We start from the raw sequence: 21,944 nt of genomic DNA, 5'->3' as shown, positions 1-21,944 counted from the left end.
CACGTTATTACCAGTTGTTTTTCGTTCCATCTCCTTCACACATTGCTCTGACTGTTCAACCACCTTTGCAATTTCTATAGCATCTTGTAGCGAAGGATTTTTAGCGGCCCAGTCTCTCTTGCATCCTCTTATTTTTGCACTGAATTATCAGCTGGTCACGTATCATTTCATCCCTCATATTCCCAAATTGACATTTTAATGAAAATTCTCGTAGTCTCGTTACAAGTTGATCAATAGTTTCTTAACTCCTCTGCGGTTGGGTATAACATTTATATCTACACATCACTACATTCTTGTCCTTCACAAAATGCTTCTCCAATCGTGTTTTAGCTTCCATGTATACGTCAGTCAGTGGCTGACCATCCTCACCCAACTCTGTAGGTAACTATTTAAATATGTGTTGGCCTTCCTTGCCTAACGTATTCAATAGTAATGCTTTCTTCCTCGCTGATCGAAACTCTCTTCCATCTAGAGCTTTAATATAATTTAAAAAAATATCCAACCACCCCTCCCATTCGATCTGTGGAGTTCCTGGTTTCACACAGAAGATCAAGCTGTTTGACGCTCACTCACACGATTAGTAATCTTATAACAACTGTCGATTTGTGTGATCAAGCAGGACTTGCCTGAGAGATGTGCACCCCAATCTTAACTTGTGCAATCACGTCACCTGTATTCTTCGCTCCTCCTTCGTTCTCAACACTGACTGTGTCGATGCTTGCGTCTGGGGCCAGAGCTCGTCGCTAGTGTTTCGAACAGAAGACACTCCTCGCTGGTTAAATGATGAAAAGCCATGTTTATTGAAAGTACACGTCGACGCAGTCAGTGCTCCCACTCCAGCCACCAGCCAATGGCCTGCTGATTGGGGAGAGAGAGAACGCTCACAGCATCTTGGAATGCTAAGCACGGCTCCGCATTCCACATTACAATTCTACATTATAAAACATTGCATGCATTATGGAAAATATACAAGAGAGCAGTGTGTCTTGTGAGAAGAAATATCAAGAAAAGGAGTGGATTGAGCTTCATAATGCTTATGGCAATAACAAACTTTGGAAATGTTGGAAGTTTGTTAAAAAAAAAAGAAGCTGAAGGGATGTATCTAGTAGGAATCAATAACATTTTTTTTTTTTTAAATAGGAAGAACATATTACCATCACCGCCTCCTCTACCAGTTTAAAAACCCCTGTGGTATCCCCAGTCTTTGTTTTGATACTGATTGCGATTTACTTGCCATAAAATAAGTCATCCTAGGGAGCTATTTAGACATTGCACTGGCCATGTGATCTTCCATCTGCTTATTTTAAGTTGGACCCTGGCTTTTGAGCTGGCACTGTCAACTCTTTTTCCCTTTACTCTTTGCAGAACACTATGATTTCAAATTCTTCGGTACTTTACTTATGAAGGGTTCCTTTACTAACCAGAAAAGTTTAACTGCCCTTTTGGACAATTTAGACAGAATTTGTGGAATACATTGGATAAGTGGATTTTAAGTAAGACTTTGATTTCATTCAACCAGACCGGTTTTCAAGCAAAGAGAGGGACCTCTTAATATTTTGATCTAGTCCGTATTAACTGAATAAGTCTTTCATCAGAAAGTAGCTTTCTACTCTAGTTTTGTCGATTATAGCTCTGATCTCGACAGAGTTAAATGAGGGCTTCTGTGGTCAGCCTAGGGCATCCCTGTAAAATCGTTATGAGCCATACAATTCTTCTATTGAAATATCTGTTTAGAGTTGAAGTTGGATTCCAGGTCATATGTATCCCAAAACATTGTAGCAGCTAACTGATTTAAACAGTATTGTGTACTGACCATTATTATTTAATCTTTTTATTGTTGTTTTCAAATTGTTTTTAAAAGTCACCATTTCACATTCACCTAAATTAGCCTTACAATCCATCTTATCAATACAGTACACTCAAGATATTGTACTGTTAAGTAAAACTGGCCAAGCACTCCAAAAAACGCCTTACTGCCTGGGTTGCGTATTGCAGTATCAACAAAATGACAGTCAATTTATGTAAAACAAAGGTGATTGTTAGAAAGGGGGTTCCTGGGGTTGGGTAGGCACATCAGCCAGGGAGGGACCACCACTCTAGTCAGGGCAACAGAGCTACACTCCCAAGATAACCCTTGCTCACCCCCTTGGTAGCTTGGCACAAGCAGTCAGGCCTATCCCAGAGGCAATGTGTTAGGTGGTTGCACAATACACACAACACCAGTGATACACTGAATACATCACAAAGGAAACGCTCAACAAGTTCTATAAAAATAAACTGTATTGCACATAAATCACTAGACCAAACACAACATGTATCAGTAATACCCTGCTACACAAGCAGTTGGCAGAACATCACACATATTACTAGTACTTTGCGAAAGCAGGCAGTAATCAGGTGAACACATAGGTTACTACTATTCTGCAACACAAGCAGTAGTCCGGCATTCATTATAATAAGAACGCACATGTTATAGTGAACACATCACCATGAATGCACATAAAAGAGAAACATTCCGAAATGGCAGATTATTATTCCCAAAATAAAGGCACATATCATGGAAACATGTCCATAAGGCACCATCCGTAGCCAAACCCCCACTGTATCCCAGACCGGTCCGTCAGATTGGCACATTACCCCCACATTGCAGCACAACCTATACCCTAAGTCAGGCTTGAGGAGGACAGTGAAAACACTGAGGGTACAACGGGAACACAGGGGAGGAAATATTGGTCACATCGCACAGTAATCACGGCAAAGGCTGGTCATAAGAAGGCGATCGTGCGCCTGCGTGCCTTTTAATCAGTTTACTGTAGTAACACCTACATCCACCAAGCCTGGTGCAGGAGCTCCTGCGCTCCTACCCCAGTGAATGCGGTGAAGCCAAAATAGCACTGGCGGGATCGGGAACCTCCATCGAGGTTCGCCACCCTGTCCTCCAGTACCCACACAGGTATGACAAGGCTCGCGGTGGCACACCCGGTTGCCACACAAGTGGGGAGACCTCTTTGGGTCCCCTGCGTAGGACAGCACTGCAGATAGCCACCCACCTCCATGCGGGACAGCTATCAGTAGCGGCTGCTCCTTTTCCAGCCACCCACGTCACAAGAGCCCATCTAGTGCACCTCAGGGATTCCGGGTCTGCTCCCTTTCTCTTCGTCAGCCCAGTACAGGGAAACCTCCTGGCGTCTTCGATGGAGCCTCCTGGCTGAAGTCTGTGGGTGACCTCGCCAGGGAGGGGGAAGGCGGGGGGAAATACCTCTGTGGAGGATGAGCAACTGCTTCCTCCTCCTTGCATCCCTCCCCAGGTCTTGGCTGCGGCCACAACATGGAGCAAAGCCTCCGTTGGACTTTACGCCAGCAGTTGTAGATCAGGTCATTCATCCTACCCCCACAGAGGAGTGCAAATCCTTAACCATTTGGCAAAACTTTGACCCCATCTCTGACGATGCTCTCCTTAAATGCATCCTCGATACAAAGCCCTCTAACCATTCTCTTGACCCCATCCCTAGTGCCATTGCCATTGACTTCTATACTAATTCTCTTTCCTACTGGACCACTCTGGTCAACCTCTCCCTCAGTCAAGGCTCCCTTCCTGTGTCCTTCAAAACTGGGCAGGTCACCCCTCTGCTAAAAAAACCCACTGCTGATGCGAACGACCTCAACAACTACCGTCCCATCACTAACCTACCCTTTCTTGCGAAAATCACAGAAAAATGTGTAGCGAAACAACTCTCTCGCCATATCAAGGAAAATGATCTTCTTGACAATTTCCAGTCTGGCTTCATTCAAAACTGCAGCACTGAAACAGCCCTGCTGCTAGTGATTGATGACGCGCTGCGGATACTCGATTCAGGGGAGTCTTGTCTTCTAATTCTTCTTGACCTTTCTGCAGCCTTTGACACTGTCAATCACAACACTCTCCTTAACACTCTTCAACAGAGAATGGGCATGGAGGGCACTGTGCTAAAATGGTTTGCCTCCTTCCTCTCTGATAGATCCCAAATGATCAAAATAGCGAACAGTCTTTCAGCTCCTGTAGCAGTCAGTCAAGGTGTTCCTCAAGGCTCCATACTTGCACCCACACTGTTCAATCTCTATTTAGAACCATTGGGAAATCTGCTGAGTAAATCCGGGATCCACTATCATCTATATGCGGATGACACTCAGATTTACCTTAAGGTGGCCTCCAATCACGATCTCTCCTTCCTTAGCTCTACTCTCGCCTCCATTCATAACTGGATGGTAACTCATCAACTGATCCTGAATCCCTCCAAAACAGAATTCCTCCTCCTTTCCTCCTCCCTTTCTCATCCCCCAGTGCAAACATGGATGGATCAGATCAATCTAATGAACAATAAGCCCATCATTGTCGAGAGCGCAAAATCCCTTGGTGTCATTCTCGACAAAAAACTTAATCTACTCTCCCACATTAACTCCATTGCAAAGTCTGCTCGACACCAACTGCGCCTTCTTTGGGGGATTCGTCGCTTCTTCCCGGAGCACGACCTTAAAACCCTGGTCCAAGCGCTGGTTCTCTCCAGATTGGACTACTGCAACTCTCTTCTTACTGGCCTTCCCAAATCCCACCTTTCCCCCCTGAAGTCTATTCTCCATTCGGCAGCTCGTTTCATATATGGGGCCAAAAGAAGCGACCACATCACACCCATTTTATCCACCCTCCGTTGGCTTCCCATAGAGGCAAGATCTATCTACAAAACTGCATGTATCACCCACAAAGCCTTGCACTCCTCCTCCCCTCGCTACCTGGTGAATAAACTGAAACTCTCTGGAGGCTCCAGACCATCACGTAATGCAGAAAAGTTATTGCTTGAACCTCCCATTTTCAAGAAGGAAAGATTGATGGCCCAATCCTTTTCAGGCAACGCGGTGAGAATCTGGAACTCACTTCCGCCTCAGCTTCGGACCACCACCTCTTCCCAGGCCTTCAAAGCTGACCTCAAAGCTCTCCTCCTTCAAAGACACTTCCAAAGTTAATTCAAGCCCTCTGTTTTCAGAAGGAAGTCCTTCCATTATAGGATATTCTGTTCTCCATGCCTATAGAAGTGCCTTCCCAGGGTGTTTTTGTGTTTTGAGTGTCTGCCATGTAGTGCAGTATTTTACCTCTACCTGTATCTTGTACTCGTTTGTAACATGCACAAGGCACCTTTCCTTTTCAACGTATCATTTGCTACCTCTTATATCTTGCTTGCTTTTGATACATGCACAACGGCCACCACTGCCTCATGTAACGTAACTATTGTTTTAGTGTTTTGAGTGTCTACCATTGATTGCAACTTTTTTACCTCTATTCGTACTTTATTTGCTCTTGTAACCTGCACACGTCACTTTTTCCTCTCATAACGTATCGTTTGCTACCTCGTTTATTTTTTGCTCTTGATACGTGCACAATTATCACGATTGCCTCTTGTAATGTAACGCTTGTTTTTGTAACAGGCTCACCTGTAATTCTTCTCCTCTTGTATCTTTACTTTGCCTATTGTGAAGCGCTCTGACACCTTCGGGTAAAGTCCGCGCTATATAAAAACGCATTAAATAAAATAAAATAAAGTCCAGGGTCTCTCCAGGGACCTCATCGGGTCCTCCCCTCCTGATGGTGAAAGCACGAGGCAGCCTCCCACATCCGCACGGGCCGCTGCTGGCCTCGGAACTCTATCCTCTGGACTTGCGGTGCCCGCAGGGGGAGGCGTCTCCCCCCCCCCCAATCTCCTGAGGTGGGATCGGTGCAGCACTGCTCACACAAAGCAACCCGCATGTCCTCTCGTTTCCCGGGCCTGGTGGTGAATGCCCTTCAGAGTAGGGGCCTGCCTGCGTCCCCCTGGGCACCACAGAGCACGCACCTCGTCTGCGCTGGCAAATAATTAAAAATACAAAGCGCTCTCCTCGTGCTGCCACAGGAGAACATGAAGCACTCTTTACACGCTGAAGTAATAAAACGGGGGAAGAAGGGCACACCACCCATCCCCTGGAGAGAAATGGGAAAGTAGAGCAAGCAGAGGGCCAGTACATCAGGGTCCGTGGGGCAAAGCAACAGTCCTCCTTGTGACCAAGCAAGCCGCAGGTCATTGCCACAGCAGTTCAGGTCTGATGGCTGTTCCTCATAGCAGCATAACAGTATCCTCTGGTAGGTCCATGCAGTATCTAAAAATTGGGGACAACCCCCTGTACTTCTACTCATTCTTCTCAGCTTCCACAAAGGTGGGGAGGGGTGTTCCAATCAGCACTAACCGACTCCAGGAATGTCCCATTCCCCACCAGCACTGGCTGCAGACATCAGTAGGGGTTAGACAAGCCCTTTGCGTGAGGGCGAGACACAGCCTACATAAATGTAAGTGCAAGTGTGAAATGTCCCTCCTTTGTTTGCTGAGTTCTTTCCCTGGCAAGTTCACTAAGTGAACATTTTTGATGGCCATCACACTTCCTCCTGTTACGGTGTGCCATGACCCCATCCTCCAGGTTCGGTTTGCCTTTCATCCCAGCAGCAATCCTTTCTAGACATTCGCGCAAGGAGCCAATAACTCTTACGCTCATGGTGGCCGCAGCACTTTAAAATTGACTTGCTTCTGTCAACTGTTTTGCTTTTCATTTCCAATTTATGTGGCAAGAAAAGTCCAGTTAGGAATTTACAACCTAATAGCTCTAACTGGAGCAAACGTGAGACCCATTGCATGCAAATTCTTGTTTTCAGTGTTGGTGACTCCAATTGGTAAACAGACATCCATTTCTTTACATTCTCAGAAGCCGAATTAAAAGCTTTTATAATTGCAAACCTGCAAGGCATTGGACAGTAAAGTGTAGATTATAACTTTATATTTTAGTAGCTCTTGTAATTTTGAGGGCAACTAAGGCAATTTATTTTTGATTTTATTAAGGTCTGGGTGGTCAGGATTTGTAGTGTTAAAACTGCATTAATATCATATATGTTAAGATTGTTGTGGAAAGCATGGGTTACTCACATTTGTTTGCAGTTGACATTTGATTGTTTTTATTAACCATCCAGTAAACTTTATAACAATGATACAATTTGATGCATTTGAGATTTAGGTGCAGTTTAACTGCCCTCCAATATGCTTGTAAATTAAATAATTCCTACTGACCTGCAAATATAAGTTGCATGCTGTCCTCATTCCATTAATATGTTCAGATGACCATCTGTACAACGTTTCTCATTTTTAAACAGTTCATTTTCCAGTGACCTACTGTGTCCTGGGGCATTTTGTAATTTTTAGTCCTGACCATCTACTAATTAAAAATGCCCTCCACCATACAATGAAATTTGAAGTGCAGGTTGCTACATCTTGATTAATGCAATTCTCATTTAATTTACACGACTGGCATGATCTGGCTGAGTCTTCCAATACTAAACATATAGTAATAGAGACCTTTCACAAAGGTTAAGAAGGTCATTCACATTGAAGTTACACATACAATCTTTATTCATCATGTAACTTTTACTCACATAGGTTATTGTTTTTGCACTGCAACAATCATGGCTCACAAGCCACAGTACCCATCAAAGCCGACCAGATGCCTGGGGGTAATGAATATTTCACTTCTAGAAATGTCAATAGATTAAAATATACTTCTAACATTGACTTGCAATGCACCCTTCCTGTAGCTGCCCCATTCATGAATTAACTATATGTGCAAGCAGCTTCAGCCATACTTTGAGGAGAGCGGTGAGACAGGGGGGCTTGGGTGGTGAGTCTTTCGATAAGGGAGGAGGTCTACTCAACATTATCAATGTAATGCATATATTTTAAGCACTGTGGCCCATGGGCATGTAGAAGTCTTTACCACCACACTCTCACTGTTGTTTCAGCATGCAGTGTTCATTTCATGTCAAAGTAGTATAGGCATTTCTTCTTATAGTAGTACATCTCATAAATATGTAAGCTCTGCCTCTATTTGTATTATCTTGGGTGTAGGGGTTTTACTCCCTCTTATCCCCGTTTGAATTTGTGAACCATCCTGGATAAGATGGAGTTATTTTAGCCTCAGGAAAGGCCATGCTCGATATTGCAGCCGCCCCCCCCCCCCCACACACACACACTCACACACAAAACTATGCCCTGCAGTACTGTGCCATTGCTTTTTCTTAGCACCAGGTAGAGCACTATCAAGTCTCTTCTTCCCTGTCACCCTACACAATTTCAGGTAAGATGGAGACAGGGGCCCTATTCATAACCTGCCTTGTGTAGTATATTTAGCAATACTACGCACGTTATACAAAAGGCTATTCACAAACCTACAGGCAGAGGCCTCTGCCTTTCCCTCTCTTGTATTTTATGTGCAGAGATCTACCTACATATATGTTTTGTGCAAAATGTGGGCGGGACAATTGGAGTAGCTAATGAGGAGTACTTACTACTTAACATAATTTTAATGTAATTATCATATTATTTTAATTTGTTTAAAGTAATTACATTTTTACTTCAAAATAAAGTTAATAGTGCTGTTCCATTTTTTTCTATTTTGGTCTAAATGTAGAATAAAAATATAAAATTAATTTACATTATTTAACAAAAATATTTTGCACTTTTTTTTTTAAATGTGTAAGCAACTTTTTAAAGTTTACGTTACCATAGGGAAATTTACGCCCTGATGGTAGGTTTCTCCTCACACCAGGAATATGCTGGGCTTCTCCGCGAGGACAGTCTCTCCCCAGCACGTCCAAGCTCACTCCTTTCCTCTATTTGCAAATAGGCAGGCGTCTAGGCTCTTTACACAGACCCTCAGCTCATCCAGCAAAAAGGGGTGACAACCTGTCATTGGTGACACAGCAGCTCTTGGAGTACTCCAAGGAGCACTCACTTCCTTGGTCAAGAAGAACGTAGGACTGGAACCAAGAGGATGGTTTGGATTCAACTTATATAAACAATTTTAGACAGAGTGTGGATTCACTGTCTAAACTTTTACAACCAACTACGAAGTACTCAGTGTATTCGTGTTAACATGCGACATGTATGTGGTTTATAGTTGCTTCTGACATTCAAAACAATCGTACCCATTACCCTTTTTACTGTTCCTTTCCAAAGTGCTGGACACTGTATTGCATATTTACTGATCGACAATGATTGCAGAAAAATGTTGTGTATTGTTGATTATGGCCTTTATACCAGAAATAAATATGTTAATGGTCAAACCTGCAAAGCTATCTGTTATTGTTAAAGTTTTATAGCTACAAGACCAGCATCACTGTAATTGAAAAAATAAGCTTTAAACGTTACTGTGCAACTGACTAATGATTGGTTTATTGCAATTACATAGAAGCAAGAAATCCTTAACTTTTAACATGTAACAATGTTAGGTCCCTAGTTGGTCCCTCTGTATTCCACTGAAAGCTGTTTATTAGATATATATATAAAAAAATTCAGTAGAAGTTAGGCCACTCTGATGGCACAAACCGGAGTCATGCTTATACTCCAAACATCACAAGCAGACCTCGTGAGGGTCTAGAATGGACATCTGTCCACTGCTGGAGTGACTGCTTAAACTGACTTTTCGGTGGTGACACCCTGCCTAACAATGCAAGATATTTTTACTGAAAAAATACTCCCTGTATATCAATTCCACATCTGTGTCAAAGAGCACAGAAAAAAGAGAACTATTGCCAGAGCATTGGTGTGGTGCTCTATGGGTCAGGTGGTATCTTGTCCAGGGTGATGCCATGTGCCGAGACAGAGCTGAATGCCGCACACCGGTGAAGGAGACTTATTGTAAAACTTCCAGATCTAGTTTGGGACTAGGGATGTTCGAAAGGAGAGGAATATGCAGTTAGAAGTATCCATTAGAAAAGTTTTTTTCCCCAGCAATGAATCTCCTGCGCAGCCAGGTGGCAGAACTTTATTCAGCCTCTGGACGTGACGTCATTGAAGAACACAAGAAGTCTGAGTGCGAGACAGCAGAGGTTGGCAAAAGTATTTAAGGACGACAGCAGATGTGGGCAAACGGGGCACTTCTGGAAAAAGCTGTAGCAACTGCCATGACCCTGATGCAATAAGAACGAAGGCCCTCCGGAAGGTCTTTTTTTTTTTATAACTTTTTTTTTGTAAAACATCATTAAACATCAACATCATAAATACACACAAACAGGTTGTTTTAATTACATTATGCCAGGGCATAGCAGATCTTGATGCAAAGTATGGCCCAAACAAATAGTGCATTTTTTCACCACCCTGTTCTTTTTGTACCTCCAACGAAGTAGACAAAGAGCTGATCTGTCCTATTGCATGCAGCCCGGGTACTATGACAGCCCATTCCGTGTATCCATTCAATGCACCATCTCCTCCTCTTTTGGATGCAAAGGAGGGAATAAAGAGATGGAAGGGTGTCAGACATCCTATATGAGCTGGAGAAACCACCTTGGGTAAGTAGGGTCAGGTACAAAGCACTAAAGGGCCCATTTATCAAAGAAAGGGCAGGAATGCGCGGTATCCAACACTGCACAGCACATTCTGTCTTTTCCCAGCGATGGTGCACAATGTGCTGCCTAGTGCCAATGCAGGCGCTTTTGCATCATGGTGCAAGGGTGCCTGTGTTTTAAGCAGGCTGTTTTGTGCAGGAAGAGGCACCTTTCTGCATAAAAATCTCGAGGCATTTTCCTCTGTCTATGTGCTGTATAATGCAGCACACAGAGAAAAAAGATAAACGAGGAGGAAAAAAAAAAAAAAAAACTATTCCGCCCTCAAAACCCCTTACCAGGGGAGGTGACGCAGTTTTGGTTCATTCCCTAGTCTACCACTTATGGTAAATCTGGGAATGCGTAAAATTCCATGGGTGCTGTGTGGAAACAGCCACGCACCACCTATGAAATGGCTCCCTGGGGCAAAGTTACGCAATGCTGCGATTTGTGCAGTTCCATTACTCAGGATTTTTAAAGCCACTCAGGGCCAAGCAAGGTCTAAGGGTTGCACGCTTTTGCACCCCGTTGCATGGTGCAAAGGTGACACAACCCTTGTATAAATCTACCCTAAATTATCAAGATGCAAAACAGTGAGGAGTGGACAAACTGAGAGGGCTTGAAGTTGTTCAGCCCCCATAGCAGAGACAACTACCACTAACAAAACTGTTTTTAGTGTAGTCGGACCACACTGTAGCGCTAAATGGCGAAAAGGTGAAATAAAAGGGAACACAAAATTGATTTTTTAGGAGGGTGATCTAAGGAAAAACCCTATATATTCTCTATCCAGTTTAATAGACCTCATTCAAAATACTGACGCCTGATGCCTACTCCTTTATGCTATTGGTTTAATCTACCTTTTTTGCACTTGAGCACTGCACCATATCACCATGCACTTTCTGCAGCACTGGTGATCTAAGTATATTTTGCCGACTCTGAACCAGTTACTATATAAAAACACTGTTTACAATTAAATAAAAAATAAGATTTTGATCACTACATCCATTATTGATATTAGAAAGACACCTTAATATGGCTACTGAGGTTGATTTATATTCCTCCATTTTTCTATTTCTAAAATAACCCAAGATAAACCTCTTAAATTTCTTTGCTCATGCCCAGTGATGTTCGGTAGCCCCTTTGTAGTTATACAGTTGGCTTAACGGCATTTTGTAAGTCCAAGTAGATGCTGGCATCAGTATTGTAAGGTGGCATGCTGTTTGGAGCATGTCATGCAAGTCACATCTAATTTCCTCCACTATTCCCCTTTCATACACCGCGTGACTTTATATCTAACTGAATTGTGTGACTCCTAAATGTGACGTTTCCTATCCAGCAACTACATACTGACACAACTATTACATGCACTGTATTACATCTGTTACTCTGTACTACTACAAAAAGGTCATTTAAAAATAAACATTATCCTCTGAGAAACTGATTTTCTTCATTCGAGTATCGTTTCAATGATATTTCTGATCGGGTAATAGAGAGGCAAAGTGATGGTGGGAGAAGCTTCTCCGATTTTTTTAGTAGAATTTTATTTTTCTCATGTCACCTGTACACTTTTAATATACATATATATAGTTATTTCATTTCTAATAGAACTCTTCAACATAAAACTGACATCATTTTGAAGATATAGAATGGGGGTAAAAGAAAAAACTGTCCTTTTTTACAAACATTTCAGATTAAATTTGAAAGTAGTGCAATAGAGTACCACCATGTTTCTATACTTTTATAACATGAACTGCTGTGTTTACTTTTAAAATATTTTTTCTGTAAATTATTTTTAGCTCATGATCCTCTGAAAGCAGGTGCCAAGGGAGTCTGCTCTGTGCTATCTCAAATAGCCGTGTGGTTCAATGTGAGCATTTAATAAAGTATTGCCAGTAGAAACAGTATTAATGTAGTCAGTTGGGATCAAAGCTCTAACTTCAGTGACATCACAGAATAGACATCATGTGCTTGGATTATTCTCCTTAACTTTGCCCCCTACAGCACTCCACATCAACACCCTATGCCTTTCCCATTAGGCTGGGAGTCTCCTACGCATTAACACACCAGCATCAAGTCAGATTTAATAAAGGAGCCCATGTAACTCATTAAAGCATCTAAGTGCAACCTATTACTGGAAGGTGATGAAGTTTGACGCCCAAAAGCCATCTTCTATTTTATAGCTGTGATACTGCTTCTGTCTGACCAATGGATGAGGACCAATTGTGTGACAAACTATGACGATCTCAAAAATGGGGAATGCTAGCACTAGGGTCATATTTATGAGCAGTTTGCACCATGCTTGCACCACACAACATAGTAACTGTGTGGTGCAGACCACCGAGTCATATTTACGAAGCCAGGCAAAGCCACTTTGCATGGCTGTGAAGGGCTTCAAAAATATGGAGTCAGGCAAGGCAGTACAAATTGTGCGTTACCTTACTCTGCGCCAAGGAGGTGTTTCATGGGCATTGAATGGGTGCTCACACGAAACTCCATGGTTTTTTACGCATTTCCAGATTCACCAAACCTGGGAGTGTGATAACAAGATACGCCTCCCAAGAAGGAGAAATATTTTGATTTCTCGTTACTTCCTCTTTTTATGTGATCTGCATTCTGCAGCACACACAGATAGAGGAATATGCCTCTAAAGAGTGCCCCTTCCTGCACAAAAACAATCATGCATGCAACTTTGGCCCCGTTGCACCTTGGTGCAAGGGTGCCTGAAAGGGTGCGAGGCAGCCCACTGTGTGACAGCGCAGGGGGAAAGGACAAAAATGTACCGTATGCCTTAAATACAGCGCATTTCTGCCCTTCCCAGTGCAGCACAGAAGGTGACTTGCTGCACCGCACCATTTCCCCATAAATATGGGCCTAGATCTTTTATACACTCTCAAAATTTGACCAGATTAAGCAACAAACAAAACCGAGTGGAGTATATAGTGGGGTTGTTCTGCTTGAAAAAAATAAAAAGGTCCTTCAGAGGAGCTTGACCCACTTGTGATTCAGCTATGGGACAGTGGTGAAGGATAGAATGGGCAGGGGCACATTGGCATGTGATGCTGCTGCTGCTGCTGCTGCTGCTGCTGCTCCTCTCCTCGCCGTGTGAATGGCCACTTGTTAGGGTAATGGTGTGTTTGGTCTATTGTATCATGCTTGATGCGGTTCCGCAGGCGACACCGTTGCAAAAGAAGATGGACTTTGAGAATGGATTTTTATCATTCACAGTTTTGAAAACTGTTATAAGTACAGTTAAAATGCAATTATAAAATGAAAAAGGTACATATTTCACCAACATGTTTAAAAAACAAAATCAATTTTCCATGATAAAAAAACTGATGTTGCATTTTTTTGCATTAGTTTGATTGGCTGCACCATAAGATGTCTTAATATAATATTAATGTCTTGTTCCTTAGTAGGCAGAGGAGTGCTGTAAGTCTGCCTCTGGTCAGGTAACAGATAATGGTAAAACCTACCTTCTTTTTACCATCAGAGGCTGAGGTGTCCTTTAACCTTGATGATAACCTGGGATGAAATTTGAATGATTTGTGTGCACATTCTCAAACAGAGCCAAGTAATATCGTTGTACAGCTGACTGACTTGTTACTTCTTCCGGAAACTAGCTCCGGAGTCCAACATATTGATGGAAAATCATAGCAAAAACGTTCTAACCGTATAAGCAAAACACTCCTCTGTGGGAATGCTGTTCTGTACCAATTTGGGAAGCATGGGCATTTTCGCTCTCCTCTTTGGCAAGAACACATCTGGCCTTGTTTACTGTTTCAGTGTTTATTTGAATGACCTTCTAAATGAGCTGACAATCCTCATGTGGACACAAACGGTAGTTTGCACCAAATCATTAAGGAATTAACTACACCCCCCCCCAGTTTTTTCTCCACACAAGTTTCACCAGGTAAAATCGGCAGAACTAAAGTTGGGAAAATCCACAACATTGTCAGATCTGCATCTCGGAGCAGAAGGAAACAGGTGGAAATACGGTCTCTCCTGTTACTTGAAGGCGTAGAACTCAGAATGATGCAGTCATACAGCACTCCGCAAATATTCTACCCTAATGAGAGCCCAAATACATTGTGGATGCTTTGACCTGATTTTTTTTGTCATTTTCATCGTCAGAGAATACAATGTCTACAAAAGGGGAAGCAACACCTGAAACGCCACTGGCGAATAAGGCTTTGCCTATCGCTGTATTGATTATAACTCTCAGGATCAGTTGTCTGTTGGGGACAGTGGTGGGATTTTTTGGGCGTCGACAGCGAACCCTTGATTTGCTGCAGTGTGCGATAACTCAAGTGTGAGCATGGTTCTTTGCTTGAATACTGTACTTTACCAGTCAGTCATCCAGCTATGGAAAAGCATAAATGTTGTTGTGAAGATGTGCTCACACTACTTCCAGTCATTTGGTAAACACTGTGGGGATGTTGTGATCCTGAATGGTAGAATTTAGGTATGGCCATGAGCTGGGTTGCTGTGGATCTGGAAGTAGACGACCTTGACAGTCGGGACCACCTTGAAGTCCCCGACGAAGTGCAGTTGAATACCATCTTGCAGATTACTCATTCTGAAGTGCTCTGGCATGATAAAATTGATTCAGCAGTTGTAGTTTGAACATCTGCCACAAAGTCCTGACTTCAGGATGAGTAAGTACAGGGAATAGAAAAATAGAGAAAATGAAGGAATACCTACACTTCTTTTTGTTGCAGCCGTGGGGGGGTCTAGGCTGATATTGTGCCTGCGTGGTGAATTATTTGGAGGTGTGTGTGAAATTCCAGCCAGCATCCATTGGTGACTAGGGAAAGCACCCACTGGTTTCTGGCTTTTCCTTAGTTATTTCCATGGCATGAACCTCTTGAGTATGAACTGGTGGTTACAAGAAAGAACTGCTGTGACTGGGTTAGTACAGCTCCAACAGACTTCACAAAGTACTTGATGAACTCCTCTATCTCCTCCCACTGGTATCTATCATAACTGGAAACCAGGCCGACAGAGCTGATGTGCCATGGAGTGCCAGCTACCACTGCTGCTTGCATACCCGTGGCATCAACTTTCTTGCTCTCCTTATTGGCCTGAAACAATGTTCTTTTACGAGACAAATGTGTATCGGAGCCTAGCAGAACGTGCCCACAAATAGAATTGCTTTTGCAGGGCCACCTTGTATTTCTTTGCTATCTGAGGCGGGACAATACATGTTTTCACTGAAGAACACAGAATTAAAAAATCCCTCTTTCCATTACATCAATTTGAAATTATTGGCCTTCAATAGGATGCCAGCCACTTGCAGTAGGGCTTTACGCTGGCTTTGAGGTCTATCTCGACTCTGAGATGGGCTGAGTGGACTTTTTTTTTTGCCAACGAATATGTGGATTCAAGAGGATTCTCTGGTGCCTCAGGTGTCTTTTGGGGTCAGGTGCCTCGGAAACAGGGCGTGGTGCAGACAATAGAGGCAGCTCAGGCTAAAAGGTATGTCCCTCTCATATGGCCCTCACATTAACACTGCTTGCCCAGGAAGTGAGGCTCAGAACCCCTGAGGGAAGATCCTGTATGTGAGAGGCATGCAAAACGCTGGGGGTCATATTTACAAGACCCTTGCACTGGCAGTGCATCACTTTTTTTGACTCTCTGGCACAGTGCAGACCCTTATCTACGAGGCCACACAAAACTACGTGTGCGGCTATCCATGGCCTCATATATATATGGTGGAAGTCAACGCAGCACAAGTCGCTGCGTTACCTTACACTGTGTTAGGGGGGTGTTCCATAGGCATTGAGGTGGGTTTGCCCAAGCAACACCCATGGATTTGGCACATTCCCAGATTTACAAGGCAATGTATGGGAATGCGTTAAAATCTTATGCCTCATCAGGACTGGCGCCACAAGAAATATCTCCTCGCTTTTTCCTACATGCACACATAGAAAGAGGAAACCGTCTCCATGGATTGTTTTTATGCAGGAAGGTGCCCCTTCCTGTACAAGAACAATCCTGCATGGAACCCTGGCACTCTTGCACCATGCTGCAGGGGTGACTGTGTTGGCGCTAGGCAGCAAACTGTGTGCCAGTGCAGGGGGAAAGGACAGAAATGCACCGTACCTTGTAAATACACTACATTTCTGCCCTTTCAAATTGGTGTAGGGCAGCGCAGCATAACTACTTGCAGCGCTGCTTTACGCCAATTCATTGTAAATATACCCACTAAGTGTTGTCTTTATCCTAGGAGTAGGTTTCATCAGGTGCACTGGAGAAGACTAGTCTCCAAAGTTAGAGTTGTCAGAGGGCACACATTCTGGACTCTGCTGCCCATGGGTGCCCAGACTACCAGAGGCCCTAGCCCTTTCTCAATGCCTAGCCAGGATCGTGGCTCAGGTAGTCTGTGTGCTACATCCAATAATGCACCCACCGTATATTACTTAAATGCCTGATGGTCTTCTTGCAGTGAAAATGTTTACAAGCCAATCAGACTTCTGTGTTGTGGCCCCAAAACAGGTGACAATCGTACGATGCTCTAGTAAAGCAGTAAACAGGTTGCACGAAGGCCTCTCAACTGGAAGTTGTTTTCAGATTGTTGAAATTCTCATAGTTCTCAGCTTCTACATAATGACATTTTTCTAAGATAGATCAGAAGCTTATCGTGGGGGGGGGGAGGGAATAACAATCTGAGGTGGTTTTTATGTCCTAGTGCATTGTGTGTTTCAGGTAGAGGTATCAAGAATGATGCCTTATCACCAAAACCTACTGTTCGAAGAAAAACAACGTGCACCCAACACTAAACAGCACAGCATGTAATCTACAGCAGCACATGCTGCCAATTTAACTTTATACGCTGCCTTTTCTTGTACACATGAGCTTGGCATATCAATCAGACACGTAGTGTAATCATGAACACTGGGCAATGAAGGGATGAAGATGCTACAATAGCATTTGAAGGGGTAGAGGAGTTATTTGAGGAGGGATCTTGAATAAGGTATTTTCGAAAGATATTATGCTCCAACTTCTGACCAGTCCAAATCATCCTCAAACCCCCTGGTTACAGGAGAGTTGATCACGTAGAAACAGTTCCTGGTAATGTAGGGTGCTGCCTGTTTCTATAATCATATTTGAAAAACAAAATAAAACTGAATAGAAAGGGAATATTTTCCAGACCACTACACTGAATGTTTGGGTGCAACTTTTCGATAGATTAATGAGCTGTATACATCTATATAATATTATGTACACAATTAATGGTTGTTCAGAAAATTTGGCATGAATGAGGCCCTTTAGGATATATGTTGGATAGCCCTGTGTTAGGGAATTCTCAAAGTAACAATAAGGCAAACAAAATACCTATTTCTAGAACATCAGATTACAAACATTTTGTGGAACAGAACCTTTTCCTCTGCCCTGGGCACGAATACAACTAGAATCATCAGTTTAAGCAACAGTGTAGTCAATCTCACAACAATGACTCAGAGTTTCAAACCATCTTAAATAATGTCATCAACAGTAAGACAGATCTTTCTAGGTTTACTTGGAGGGGCAACCCACAAAATAACCCTAGTGCAACAGTAGCACCAACAATATACTGATCTCACTAAAAGAAAGTGTCCTGCTTGCCTTCTCGCAAAAAAAATAAAAAAGGCAAGGAAGCTGTAGTAAACAAATATGGCATCTCTTGCAATGACTGATCAAGATACAACTCTGAGAATACTTCCACCATGAACTGAAAACAACCAGACTCTGTAAATTGGGCTTCTCTCACTAGAGCAGGTTTTGCAACAGCTTTGAGCGTGTATTACACAGCTGTAGAAGTACATTGAAAGATGTGTTTAAATAGGAGTGCACTACACAGACAAGGAGCACAAAGCTTATACTCCACCTTATTAAACAAAATGGTTACTAACCTATCAGTATAGTTTTGCAGCTCAAATAATTTTCTGGATTCACATGCGGTGCATTATTCCAGCATTGGTGGTTAGGTCCGTCCACCGTGATGTCAGATGTGCACCCCGGAAACCCTTGTGCTTGGTTTCCATCTTTAGATTATTTTGTATTCACCTTTGTGACCTTTTTTGTTCATGTCCTTTTGCAGCTTGCATCTTGCATCTTAAATAACCCTCACTACCAGGGGTGGTAGGATGGTTGCTTGTAAATCCAGAAATGTTTTCAATCTGCAAACTATACCTGCAGGTAAATAGCATGAATTGTTTTTGGATTGAATGCTGTGCACTGATGTTGTAGCAGTGTCCTTCCTTATTTTTAAAGGGTACAATTAAATTAGCTTGTGTCTGCAAATAGATGCTTTAGTACACTTTGACCCATGTGTGCTTTCATGTGAACTAGGATGTCCACACATAGCTTTGTGAATGTGTGTATAGAAGACCAAACAGCTGCCACATATATTGTTGTTATATACATTTGTTAAGAAATATAGTGGCTCTTTTTTTCCATGTTGAGTGACCTTTAGGTTTCATTCTAACACAATGCCAGTCTTTGCATAACATATTTGAATTGTTTGGACTATCTATCGTGCAATAGTGGCTTTTGTCACTTGTGAGCCCAAGTATGCTTCTGAAAACAAGAGACAAAGAATTGGCTGCTTTTCTGATTTCTTTTGTGCTCACAAGAAAATACATGACTGTCCTATGGATGTCCAGAGTATGAAGGGCCTTTTCTGATTGTCTCTTTCTTTACTGTGAATCCCCCCAGCACTTGGATGATCTGATTCATATGAACGTCTGATGAGATTTTTGGTGGGAAATGTGGGTTAGTTTGCAGGGACATTCTGTCCTTGTCAATTTCCAAGTATGGTTCTTGTGTGGTTAGTGCTTGCAGTTCATTTAGCTTGCATAGTGATGTAATAGCAATTAGGAATGCAGTTTAAAGATTCAGGAAGTTTGGTTCTGCTTTACATAGTGGTGCAAAAGGTTCCTTCATTATTTGTGTGATCACCAGATTAAGGTTCCACATAAGTGCTGGTACAGATTTGGGTGGAACTATTCTCTTTGCTCCTTCCAGGAATCTTTTGATGACTGATGTGCTGAAAAAGCATCTATGTGTCCTCTTGTCTAGGCAACTACGGCTTATAAGATGAGTTTGAGTGAAATGCAAGTTAATTTCTCGTCTAGCAGATTTGGTAGGTACCAGTGTTATGGGTGCCCAGGTGTGAAGTTTTGGCATTTTGCAATTTCTGGCTTTGCAAACAGATCAACCTCTGGTGCTCCTCATTCTTGGAACACCCTTACCAACACCAGTTGCATTAACGTTTGTGAGAGACGGTTGCTTCTCTGCTTAGCCTGTCTGCCTCTACGCTTTATACATTTAGAAGGTGTAATGTCATCAATGTTATCTGTTTTTTCAAATGACTGGGTCTGGTTTTGACAAGTAAATGACCTAATCCTTCTTGCTTGTTGAAGTAAAACACTGTGGTTGGGTTTTCCGTTTGTATTTGTAATATCCTTCCTCCAAATGTGTTTCTGGAAGGCAATTTGAGGCTAAGAAGGCTGTTGTGTTAATTTGCTGATTTGCTTTCTTTGGTGTCCACAAACCAATGATGTGGGTCGCCACGCTGTGTGGATTTCATGTGTCGTAATGGTCATTGCTGGAGCTGGTTTAGAAATGGCCGGTCTACGGCTTATTATTCAAGTTCCACCACACCATTTCCTCCTGCACCCTCTCAATGACTAGTTCTTTCCAACTCCCCATTGCAACAATTCTTAGACTGATCTCATATGTAACCTGACATACGGGATCAGGGGAGGCAGGAGGCCAACATTCCCATCACTTTCACACCGTCCTCACTGTCGGAACTTCAGGAGGAGCTTGCTCCATAATATCAGCATCCTCAAGGTTGTGGGGAATGTTTTGTCTCCACTGCATAGAGGCTCGCTCCTAGAAAGATCTTTTTGCTCTCTGGTGTTGGTGAGGAATTTTGCAGATTTACAGAGAAGCCTAGTTTGTGCATGATTGTTTCTATGATCCTTTGTCACTTAGTGGACCATCTCACTTTTATTAGCCTATCAACTCTGTAAGCGTGCACATGTATCCCTGATCTTTTTACGTGCACTGCTACAGCAGCAAAATATTTTAAAAACACCCTAGTTGCGGACTTTACACCAAATGGGAGTACCTTGAATTGACAGAGTATCTGGTGCAAACAAAGTGGAGAAATGGTTTGTGCTTATTATTCATGTGCACATGCAGGCAGGCATCCCTGTGGTCTATCGTCTCCGTGGAATCCTTTTCCCGCAGCCACAGGATAACCTCTTGAAGCGTAGCCACCTTCAATTTTAGTGTTTATATGAACTGCTTAGAAGATGAAGTTCAAACTAGATCTCATTGTCATGTTCAGTTCTGGTAACAGGAAATCTACCAGGTTGATTGCCTGACTGATATCTGACTTTGGAACCCATTCTACTGCTTTTTTTGCAGGAGTTCCTCCAGCTCCCGCAGTAGATGCAGTCGCTCTTGAATTAGCCTTTTTCTTCCCTTTTGCGCTTTTAGGAAATTTTAAGAGCTCAATGCAGTAGCCGTGCTGGATGATGATCAGTACCCATAAGTCAGAGGTGATATTACCACCACCCCTGGAGGAAAATCCCTATTCTGATCCTCAGTGGTGGGGCTGGGCTTGTAGAAAGTCACTTGCTCGAGAGTCCTCTCCCTCAGTGAGGCTAGCTCCCTCCACTTGCTCTGCCTTGAAAGGGCTATTGCGGAGTTGTGGTGAACTGCCACTGCTGTGATGTTTGTTGCTGTGGCCCTGTTTGCTGGTATGATTTGGAGTTGATCTTTGAAAACCTCCCCTTACAGATGGACTCCTTGTTGACATCAAAGAAAATACAAATTTTGCTGTGTCATTTTCTTGTTTTATCTGTTGGAGTGTCTTGTTGAAAGCTGAGGCAAACAGATGGTCTACAGTGAACGTTGTGCTGATAATGTTCACCAGCTCTTCATGGTTAAAGCCTGAGATCTGTAACCAGGTGTTCCTTCTAAGGGCCATACCAGTGCACATGTGCATACCTGTGTATCTGAGGGGAGTAGGGCTGATTTAAGTCATGCATTGGTAATTATTATCTTTCCTTATAACAAGAGGTTGCCCTTTTTTGATATTGTTCAGGGAGATTAATCATCAACTCTACAATTTCCTCCCACTGCTGGTGTATGTAGTGGTTTAGAAGAACATTTGATTTTGCAATTCTCCATTCCATGTCAGCCTCACATCCCTGTTCATAGTGAGGTACTAACTTCTCTGTGAATCGAAGAGGGTTTCTAGTTATAAAAAAAAAAAAAGTTAAAAAAAAAAGTTAAAAGAAAAAAAAGTAAAAAAATAAGTACAAAAAAACAAGCTTGTGATTTCAGATGTTCTAGTTGGCTAGTTCGGTGTTGTGGTCCTGCCATTGTTATTCAGTGCTTTCCAAGTCCTGAAAGAGCCTCTGCTTATGCATGCCCTCCTCTCCAAAGAATACCTCTTGCTCTTCTTCCTGAGGTTCAGGAGTGGTGGAGCCTGTACTCCCCACCTCTTCTTTTTTTACCCAGG

This window comes from Pleurodeles waltl, chromosome 10, assembly GCF_031143425.1.
Source record: "Pleurodeles waltl isolate 20211129_DDA chromosome 10, aPleWal1.hap1.20221129, whole genome shotgun sequence".
NCBI lineage: Eukaryota > Metazoa > Chordata > Amphibia > Caudata > Salamandridae > Pleurodeles > Pleurodeles waltl.
Note: the sequence above shows the minus strand (reverse complement) of the source record.